The sequence below is a fragment of the Hibiscus syriacus genome, unplaced genomic scaffold (genome assembly GCF_006381635.1).
Source record: "Hibiscus syriacus cultivar Baekdansim isolate YM2019G1 unplaced genomic scaffold, ASM638163v2 tig00001644_pilon, whole genome shotgun sequence".
NCBI lineage: Eukaryota > Viridiplantae > Streptophyta > Magnoliopsida > Malvales > Malvaceae > Hibiscus > Hibiscus syriacus.
Genome location: NW_024061878.1, coordinates 2590343 through 2601473, shown reverse-complemented (window position 1 = coordinate 2601473; position 11131 = coordinate 2590343). Strand labels below are relative to the sequence as shown.

At 33.8% G+C, this 11131-nt stretch overlaps 1 pseudogene; it reads right to left on the bottom strand.

Annotated features, from left to right (window-relative positions):
• Positions 1–671: 671 nt before the first annotated feature.
• On the bottom strand, positions 672–9064 carry LOC120130065 (annotated as a pseudogene).
• Positions 9065–11131: the final 2067 nt, after the last annotated feature.

Genomic DNA, 11131 nt, shown 5'->3' with positions numbered 1-11131 from the left:
AATTGACCGATAGACATGCATTAGTTCTAGGAGTTGTTCAGCTCGAGTTATTTCGATAATCCGATAGATCGACACAGATTGTAAATGTCATAAATCTTCGTTTCTCCCTTATCAACTCAAATCACTCTGGTCATATTTGAACACACAAGTAACTCATATGCAAAGGATTCTGAATACCCCATTTGGTTCAATTAGACTAAAATCATGTTAATTCAATGCATAATCCTAAATACCCCTAATTATTTGAGTAATAAAATCACTCTCCGTAAATCTAAATCTAGAATTTATTTTGTATAAAGGTTCATGAACACCTTCCTGATGCACCTGAATTGTAACGAGATTCTAAAGTATCAACTTTAAATGTCTGATTAGATCCATTAGTAATTGATCCCTTCAATTGGACTTTGTTCTTGGAATCCGATCAAAGTATATAAGTTTCACGTTGTCTTAATAACTATTTAGTGCTTTTGAAAAATAATTGGAGCCTTTAGTGTGTTCCACATGTACTACATGACTGTTTTATATGTTTTGAAATGAGTTTTACCGAAATTATTGATTTACTGGTTTATGAACCACGGCAACATGGTATGTGTTCTCCGATTACAGTTTGCACCAAATAAATATGATTTTTTCCTGATTTATGAACTATGGTTTCATGTTTTCTCAAGTTACTACTTGAACCGTTTTATTGGGACATTATCTAGGTAGGCTAAAGGTTCAGCGCTGATCAAGCTGGTAAATCCTTACAGACCTAAGGTGATCCTTGGGTAGGCTCTCAGGCCTCAAGGCACTCCCTTGGGTTAATCATGGGACTACTTATGGTGTACAGGTGGAGATCAGTTATATGGTTTATTTCATTATCATGGTTATGACATATTATTGGATCACGATCCAGATACTATGTTTTATGGTTAAAACTTATTTCTACTATTTTTATATGGGTAGGATTCTGGAGTATGAAAGTTCGACCCTGATCCAGCTAGTAATTCCTTACAGACCTAAGGAAACCCTTGGGTAGGCCCATAGACCCAAAGGTATTCCCTTAGGCTGGCTCCGTTTGTTGTGTGCTTAGGGTAAGCCCTTATTGATGTAGTTCCGGGAGCTCCATAACGATGTTGTGTTGGAGGGTTCTACTATGGTTTTGAAAATATATTGTACAATTACTATTTTAAAAGGATTTATATCTTTTCACTTGTTTTGGTTGGAACACACTAGATATCCTATTCGATCTCTTGAAAATCTGATACTATGAATATTTCCTATGAACTGAGATTTTCATGGCTTCTGCTCGATGAACTACCTGTGGAACCACAGCTTATCCTGAAAACATATATATCTCTATTAAATAAGGAAATTTTATTGATCTATGTTTATCTTGATGTCATGTAGTATCAACTGGTAGTATTATATTACTGTGCTTCCTAAAGCTCACTATTTGACTTACTATTTTAGGTTAAAAGTATCAAACCTGTGCAGCTATCGACATCAGTAAGGGAGTTCCACCGGCGTTGCTTGTGGAGTACGGTGCATGTGATTAGGGGCATGTAGGTTGTATTCTATTATATATACGAGTTTGAAAATATGTTTTATTTCTGAATATTGATAAATTTTACTTTTGTATTTATAAATTGATTTTATGATTTTACATGTTTTAACAAAAAATTTAATTTTTCTGAGATTTTCACGGTGGGTCACTCTGGTTGGCCTAATGTGACACCCCGGATTAGATCGGGCCACCCCCATAGGTCTGAGGGGGTTATATTTAGTGGTATCAGAGCCTAGATTAAATCAAATTTTTCTTGATAGATCGGCCGGTCAAATGTCATAGGATGTCTTGTCAGTACATGCCCCTAGACTACAACCATACTTCTCTAAGTCGGAACTCCAAGGTCGAATCCCTCTCTGTAACGAACTAATCTAAGTTTTCTATCCATTAGAGCTCGACCAATGCCTAAAGGAATATCAGTAGCATTTGTTCAAATTCTGTAACTTGCCTTCTGAGTAATGTGAGAGTTACTCATTCGAGAAATTATGACCCGACTCCCAAAATAAAATTTTAATATGTTATTGCTCTATTAACCTAACCTTGTAACCAATAAGGATAATTTCGTTTAGATTCTTTTATTGGGAATAAGGGAGAATTTTGACGAGAATGTATATTCAGCTGGATAAAGATTTGTAAAGGACCCATATTTCTGTAAAATCTACATGAATATAAGGAATAATTTCTGAAAGCTTCGCTTATGCATTTCTGTGACTTTATTGAATTTCGAGGACGAAATTCTTTTAAAGAGGGGAGAATTGTCACACCCTAATTTCGGGGCTAAAATTTATTAATTTTAAGTTATCGAATTATAGTCATAATAAGGGAAAATTGGGGACTAAGTTGTAAAAATTTAAAAGTTACGGCTCTATTTTGGAACCTCTAAAAAGTTCAGGGACTTAATCTAGAATTTTACCATTTTTTGTAAGAGAAAAATAAATTTCCCCGGATCGATTAACCCTAAAATTTCCCCCAAATTAAACCCAAATCCCTAGCTCTAAAACACAATTGCTTATTGCCTTCTCTGATTTGGCATCATCCGACTGGCGGTGTACATCATCGCCCATCCCAATTGAACTGGTGACCTACCCCGACCAAAACCCCTCCACCCTCATCCTCGAATCGGCCGCCAAATGTCGTGTAAGTCCCAACAAAGCTTTGACGAAAAACCTTTCTATGCCGTTTAAATTTTCGCCAATTTCGATCAATTAGCCCGATCGTTCACCTCACTGCATTTACCAATGTATTCTCCTGCCAATTTCGATCAAAACATGACCTGTGGGTCCCTGCCTTGTCGTCATTCTCGCCGTCTACCGTGGGTAAGCCCGAATTTTTGTGATTTTGAAGAATTTTATTGTGATTATTGGGTTGATATTAGTTAGTTTGAAAATATTGATGTACATGAGTATTTGGTCGTTCGCCCCGAGCTCGTCGTCGTGTCATGCACTGCCACCTGCATGTTGGGCTTGCTTGGTCTAAGGAATTTTCCAAAATCGGGTTGACCCGACTTGATCGATCCACCTGGTCTAGTCCACTGAGTCAACTCGATTATTTTAACTAACTAAGTCAACTGGGTTGGGTCAACTCGTTGACTTTAACCGAGTCAACCTGTCGAACAGTCGTTGACCGTTGATCGACCATTGACCGACCGTTGACCTTTTTCGGGTACACCTAGTCTAATGTTTTTCGACGTCATGAGTCCGTTTTTTTAGGTTCGTTTCACAAAATTTGAACTCGGATAAGCTTTTTTTCCCTAATTAACCACCCAATTCGATCTATTTTCGTAATTAAGCTTTGTTTCTGATGAAATTTCTTTTGTTGTGTATCTGAGAAATAATTGGACATTGAATTCAAGTTCAAGGGAAATCAAATAGAGATTAAAGGGTCGATCGATATGGCACAAAAATCGAGGTAATACTCTACTACCTTTTGTATTCATTCTGGAAAATATTGATAATTAGTAATTGTATGAATGAAAATGCTTGGTCCATTAGATGTAATTAATTAACATCGAACTCAGACGAAAATTGGAATAAAGACAGGACAATATTCAAGATTCAGACAGTTCGAAAAAATGAAATTGGTAGATCGATCGAAAATAAATCTATGTTCAATGATTTAATCAATCAATCTTAGGACTCGTAAACTATGATTAATCTAGTTATAGGTTAAATGTCAAGAATTATATGGATAAGAAATTATCTAAAATAGCAATAACGGGTAAAATTACAAAAATGCCCTTGTACTGCAAAAGTCCTTCCCCAGATGGTGAAAAATAACTCTGTAAGGACATACTTGACTAATTATCATAAAAACTGTACATGATTGAATTTAAAGGAATTAATGAAATGTCCTCAAGCTTCTTAATAACTATAATAATCTCCAATGATCAAAGGAACAAAATACCCTAAACGCTAAAGGAACTAGTTTTCATTCAAGCCTAATGTATCGAAAGTATGCCACTGACAAAATAGAGTAGAATGATGATGATATGCTTAAAGTGTAAAAAGTATAATGGATGGCTGTGATAATGGATACGACTTGAGAACTATATATTGATACACTTGAACTTTGGAATCGTCGAAATAAATTCCAGATCAATATTAGAATGCCTCTGAAATGTAAAATGACCCAAGGAATGTATAAGCACTGTAATAAATAATACTTTCAGCTCTAAAAGAATAAATCAATCTCAAATACTAAATGACCTAAGTAACCTCAATGTCTTAGGATTAAGTAAGTGACTTGAATAAGTCTGGAAACGCGAATGAGCTTACATGAGGTACTGTCCCCATGGGTTATAAACCACGAATCAACTAGTCGACATTTCCTAATTGTGTTGCAACGTGGAAATGAAATAAAGACTATTGGAATATTTGTTTGTTCCCTTAAAATATATTCAGCGATGATTCTAAAGGTGATCTATGGACAAGAAGTGTTGGTAATAAATAGTGAATACCTTAGAAGGGTAACGAATTGACCGATAGACATGTATTTGTTCAGGGAGTTATTCAGCTCGAGTTATTTCGATAATTCGATAGATCGACATATATTGTAAATGTCTTGAATCTTAGTTTCTCCCTTATCAGCTCAAATCACTCTAGTCATATCTGAACACACAAGTAACTTAGATGCAAAGGATTCTAAATACCCTATTTGGTTCAATTGGACTAAAATCATGTTAATTCAATGTATAATCATGAATACCCCTGATTATTTGAGTAATGGAATCACTCTCCGTAAATCTGAATCTAGAATTTATTCTGTATAAAGGTTTTTGAACACCTTATTGATGCACCTGTATTGTAGCGAGATTCTAAATTATCAACTTTTAATGTCTGATTAGATCCATTAGTAATTGATCCCTTCAATTAGACTTCGTTCCTGGAAACCTGATCAAATTATATAAGTTTCACGTTTTCCCAATAACTATTCAGTGCTTCTGAAAAATACTTTGATCCTCTAGTGTGTTTCACATGTACTACATGATAGTTTATATGTTTTGAAATGAGTTTTACCAAAATTATTGATTTACTGGTTTATGAACCATGGCAACATGGTATGTATTATCCCATTACCGTTTTCACAAAAAAATATGAATTTTTTTTCTGATTTATGGAATCATGGAATTTATTGATTTATGAACTATGGTTTCATGTTTTCACTGGTTACTACTTGAACTGTTTTATTGAGACATTATCTGGGTAGGCTAAAGGTTTAGCTCTGATCAAGCTGGTAAATTCTTACGGACCTAAGGTGATCATTGGGTAGGCTCTCAGGCCTAAAGGCACTCCCTTGGGTTAATCATGGCACTACTTATGGTGTACATGTGGATATCAATTATATGGTTTATTTCATTATCACGATTATGACATATTGTTGGATCACGATTCATATACTATGATTTACGGTTAAAACTTATTTCTACTAGATTTTTATATGGGTAGGATTATGGAGTATGGAGGTTCAGTCCTGATCCAGTTGATAATTCCTTACGGACCTAGGGAAACCCTTGGGTAGGCCCCAAGGCATTCCCTGAGGTTGGCTCCCTTTGCTGTGTGCTTAGGGTAAGCCCTTATGGATGCAGTTATGGGGAACTGCATAACGATGTTCAGTTGGAGGGTTCTACTATGGTTTAGAAAATATATTGTAAATAATTATTGTTTTAAAAAGATTTATATATTTTCACTGGTTTTGGTTGGAACACACTAGACATCCTATTCGATCTCTTAAAAATCTGATACTATGAATGTTTCCTATGAACTGAGATCTTCATGGCTTCTTCTGGATGAACTACGAGTGGAACCCCAGCTTATCCTGGAAACCTGTATATCTCTGATTAAATAAGGAAATTTTATTGATATACATTTATCTGCATGTCCTGTAGCATCAACTGGTAGTATTGTATTACTGAGCTTCCCAAAGATCACTATTTGACTTACTATTTCAGGTTAAAAGTATCAAATATGTGCAGCTATCGACATCAGTAAGGGAGTTCTACCGGCGTTGCTTGCGGAGTACGGTGCATGTGATTAGGGGGCATGTAGGTTGTATTTTGTTATATATACGAGTCTGAAAATATGTTTTATTTCTTAATACTGATAAATTTTACTTTTGTATTTCTAAATTGATTTTATGATTTTACATGTTTTAACAAAAATTTTAATTATTCGAGATTTTCACGGTGAGTCGCTCCGGTGGCCCTAATGTGACACCTCGGATTGGATTGGGCCATCCGCATCGGTCTGAGGGGGTTACAAATTTAATATATCACTTTGCCCCTTTAATGATAGTTAAAATTTTGTATCCATTTTATAGAAAAATTAAAATTTAATATCCATTATATAACTTTTCAAAGTTTATATTACTTTAACATAGTTTAATTAGTGGATTAATCATATAGCAGTCCTTCAATTTTTTAATGTTTACTTAATAAGGACAATCTAGTTAGTGATGTGCTTCGCTATGTTGCATTAATGATGTGTTTCAGTATGCTACATATACTATAGACTCATCTTGAATAATAATTTTAAAAATAAACATCTTAATTATGTTAAAGTTTTTGGTAATTATTTTATTATGAAAAGTTAGAATTTGATTGTTTCTTTTGAATAGTTTAGAGTGATTATAGGATTTAGAATTTGATTATTTCTTTTGAATAATTTAGAGTAATTATAAGGTAATATATATTTAGAATTTTTTAATTTATTGATAAGACACATTTTACAAATATAATTACTCAAATCTAAATCCTCTAAAAAGGACATCACTCTCTTTTACTACTTACAGAAGCTACTTTTTATATGACCATGCAATCCTAACCTTCCTAGTTCAACATCTCCAGCCAACGACCTCATCTATTATACATACCTCATTACAGGAATACTCATCAATCGTCATACATGTTAAAGAAATGAATAAACTATAAATTTTCTCATCTATATTTTGATTTTATCAAGTTTGGTATTATAAATAAACAGTTATCAGGTTTATATTGTTATATCTAGTTCAATATTTTCTAACAGTAAATCTTTTGATAATATTAGTGAATAATGTGATCTTTGAAATTCAGCGTTAACGTCGGAACCGAGTCTAAAGAATTATAAATATAAAAAAAAATTAGCTACTGATTGAATATAATTTTCTTTTTTGGTTGTCCTCTCGGTGTTTAGGACTACACTCTGATTATATATAGAAATTTCGTATTAAATGTTTACAGAAAAAATTAATTATTTAAAGATTATTCATAAAAAATAGTTTTACGAATAATTAGTGGAAGCATATATCACCGCAAAGCATATAAAAGAATGGGTGAAGTACACAAATGGTCCCTTTATTATAAGGTTTTTTTTAGTTCCTTGACTATTAAAGTTATAAAGTTGTCTCTCAACTATAGGATGTTGTTTCGTTGAGTATCCAAACTTTTAAAAGTTACAAAATGGTCACTGACTATTCATATGTTCCAACACATTCATTTTCGTTAAAAAATTGACGATCGTTTGAGTTGGGTGTTGATTGAGATATGATAAAATCTGATCTCAAAATTGTTTGAGTTGTATTTCATGGATTGATTCTTTGTTTATATTATGTCGTCAAGCCAATGCTCGAAATATTCTCCCGTCGAACCAGTGCTTGAAAGCAACGACGGTGCCAATATATATCATTAAAATATGATTTTATCATATCTCAATCAGTAGGTTAACGTCCAGTTCAAACAACCATTAATTTTTAACGAAAAAGGGTGAGTTTAAAACATTTGAATAATTGAGTGACAATTTTGTAACTTTCAATAGTCGAGGGATTCAATAAAGCAATTCCCTATAATCAGGAGATCATTTGTGTAATTCATCCAAAAAGAATCAATATACAAAAAATGTATGCAAGCGTGCGATTTATACATAATTATATCGGAGAAAATCTGAAGCATAGGATTTGAATAGTAAAAATGGTGAGAAATATACTTACATAATTCCTTAGGGGTACACAGTGCAGCATAGTTGTGGTAGTCTTGTGTATCAAACCATAGATGAAATTTCATTTCCCTTCCGATTATATTCCCATCGCCACTTCTTTTGATATACACGTTTGTCTACAAAGTGTAGAGCTGATCTGGTGTTGTTCCAAGGAACTCAATATCAATTTCATCATGGTTTCCAGGGTGATCTTCATTGTTTGAAAGCTGTAAATTTTTTGAGTTTGAGCCTCAAATTTAGGGTATTGTATTGTCTATGTTTTCTCTATAATTACTCTTACACCAAATAATGTTTTTTACTATAATTTAATTAAGATTATAAATTTAAGCATTATAAACAAGCCAAAATTGAAATTGAACTTTAATCTTACGTAGAAAGATGTAATGACTCCGGCTGTATAACCAGGTTGGACTTTCATGGCAACTCCAAAATAACCAGACCGATATGGCTGTACTGACTTGAAAACACTTCCTGTTTTCACCATGAATGCAAAGGGTAAGCTCCTAATGTTAGTAATGGGTGATCTTGAACTCATTGAGTGGTCTCGGAAGTTAAAAAGGAAGTGTTGTCTCCCTTAAAATCTCTGGTTCGAGCAGTAATAATATGAACATATACTAACTTAATATCACGAAAAAAGAAAACGCAGGATGTTTGAGTGCAAGAACCTGAGGTTTTATCAAGCCAGATTGTTAACGAATCCTGATCTCGTCTCTGATGTTGTTGACCCCATAGAGTTCTAAAAACCTGATCGAATTTCACGGTGCTCACCGGAAGAGGGGGAGTATCCGGGGGAAGTTGGACCCTGAGCATCGCTTGAGGAAACCATGAGAAAATGGAAGCCATAGGAAAAGAATTGTGGACTACCAGTAGTACAACAGGTACTAAAATGTCAAGTGCATATTGGGACAATTGGAAGAGAATGGCAACACAGATGGTATAAATAAGGAGATAAAAGGCCCACCAAATATATGGTGCTGATTTGGTTAATGCGGCAGTTGTACATGGTGACAAAAACAATGAGAAAATGATGAAATGTGACAATTGCCATAGCCTGTTTTTTAATGTCTCTTGCTATTATATTTTAACAATGTGATACAATGTTTATGTTTAGTATATCCTGTCCTATCCATAAACTAGAAGATATTGAGTATTTAAACATGTACTTAAGCACGGTCAATTCCACATATTTTAATCTATCCCTAAATAAGTGGATATTAAGCGTTTAAGCATGAAATTAAGCATGCTTAATCATAGATATTTTATTCTAGTTAATAACAACTTTTAAATTTTCCAATTAATCATCCCATTAAATGTTTTTAACTTCAAACTTATACTTTTTTATTTATTCCTAACTTTGTTAGTTTAATGATTACCCCCATTTCCTGTAAGACGTCGAATCTGGGAGTAAATTTCACTTTAAGATTAGTCGGACCAATTTAAAGTTTCATATGACTTTTAGGTACTCAATCATCCTAATTCTAAAATATGGAGGAAAAGTTAGTTAAATTCATAATTTGGTGAGCAAATTGAGATGTCTTATGTATTATATGATCTAATTTGAAAAAAAAAACAAGAAATCTCAGTCTTAAACGGATTGAATTTTAAATTAGAATGAAATAAATGAATAAAATCAGAATTGAAGTTTGGAGCCAAAATCGTGAATCTTGGAAAGTATACAAGGTTACCTTACAATTTGAACCAAACTTAGTGGTATAAATACCACATTTATACCCTAAAACCATTTAGTCTCCCATTTTTCTAAATCAATTGCCTTCGCTCGTCAAAATCCTCTATTGGGATGATTTATGGCTATTATACTATCACTTGAGCTTCAAATAAAATTTTATCATCAGAGAATTCTTCATTCATTTCTAATTTTTATTGCTTTCAACCTTGTTCTCAAGCCTGGCAAGATACTTGATTTTTTCATGTCCTTTCTATCCTTAACCTCTAAGTTAAATTCTTACAAAAGAAGTATCCACCTAATAAGTCTACGCCTGCCATCTTTTTTTAGTCATTAAGTATTTAATGGCTGAAAGATTCGTATGTACAATTACCCTAGTGCCTACCAAGTATGCCATAAACTTATCAAAAGAAAATACCACAACAAGTAATTCTTTCACAGTAGTTGTGTAGTTAATTTGTACTTCATTTAAAGTATGACTAGCATAATAAATAACATGAAATATCTTACCTCGACGTTGCCCAAGCACTGTTCCCACAACGTAGTCACTGCATCACACATCAGCTCGAATGGTGAGGTCCAATCCAGGTGAACAACTATGGGTGCTGAGATGAGTCTCTCCTTCAGCTCATTGAATTCGTCAAAAATACATTTTAATGAATGTATTGCTTCAAAATCCTCACTTGAGCTTGCACCTATTTTAGAGTTAAAACATTTGCCATCTCACCTTAAATATGCTTATTTGGGTACAAATAAAAATTTGCCTGTGATAATCTCTTCTAGTTTTAAGGCCATACAAGAATGTAGCTTGATAAATGTGTTAGCCCAACATAAAAAAGGTTTAGGTTGGACTATGACTGACTTGAAGGGTATAAGCCCTACTATTTGCATGCAAAAAATTTGCTTGATGATTGCCACATCAATTCCTTTGAACCCCAAAGAAGGCTCAACCTAGTCATGAAGAATATATTAATAAGGAGATCATTAAATGACTCGATGTTGGAATTATCTACCCTAAATTCAATAGTTCGTAGGTTAGTATTGTGCAATGTGTACCCAAGAAAGGATGCATGACCATGGTGAGCAATGAGGATAATGAGCACCTACCTACAAGAACTGTCACAGGGTAGAGGATTTGCATAAACTATTGAAAACTCAATAAGGCGACCAAGAAGTACCATTTCCCTCTATCATTCATAAATCAAATATTGAATTAATTGATGGGAAAATCTTTCTACTTCTTTCTTGATGGATACTCATATTACAACCAGATTGCTATAGCGCTAGAACATTAAGAGAAGACAACATTCAGATGCCCATATGGTACTTATGCCTTTATGAGGATTCCTTTGGACTTTGTAATGCTCAAGCAACTTTCCAAAGGTTCATGTTGGCCATCTTCTCTGACATGGAGGAAGAGTTTTTGGGGAT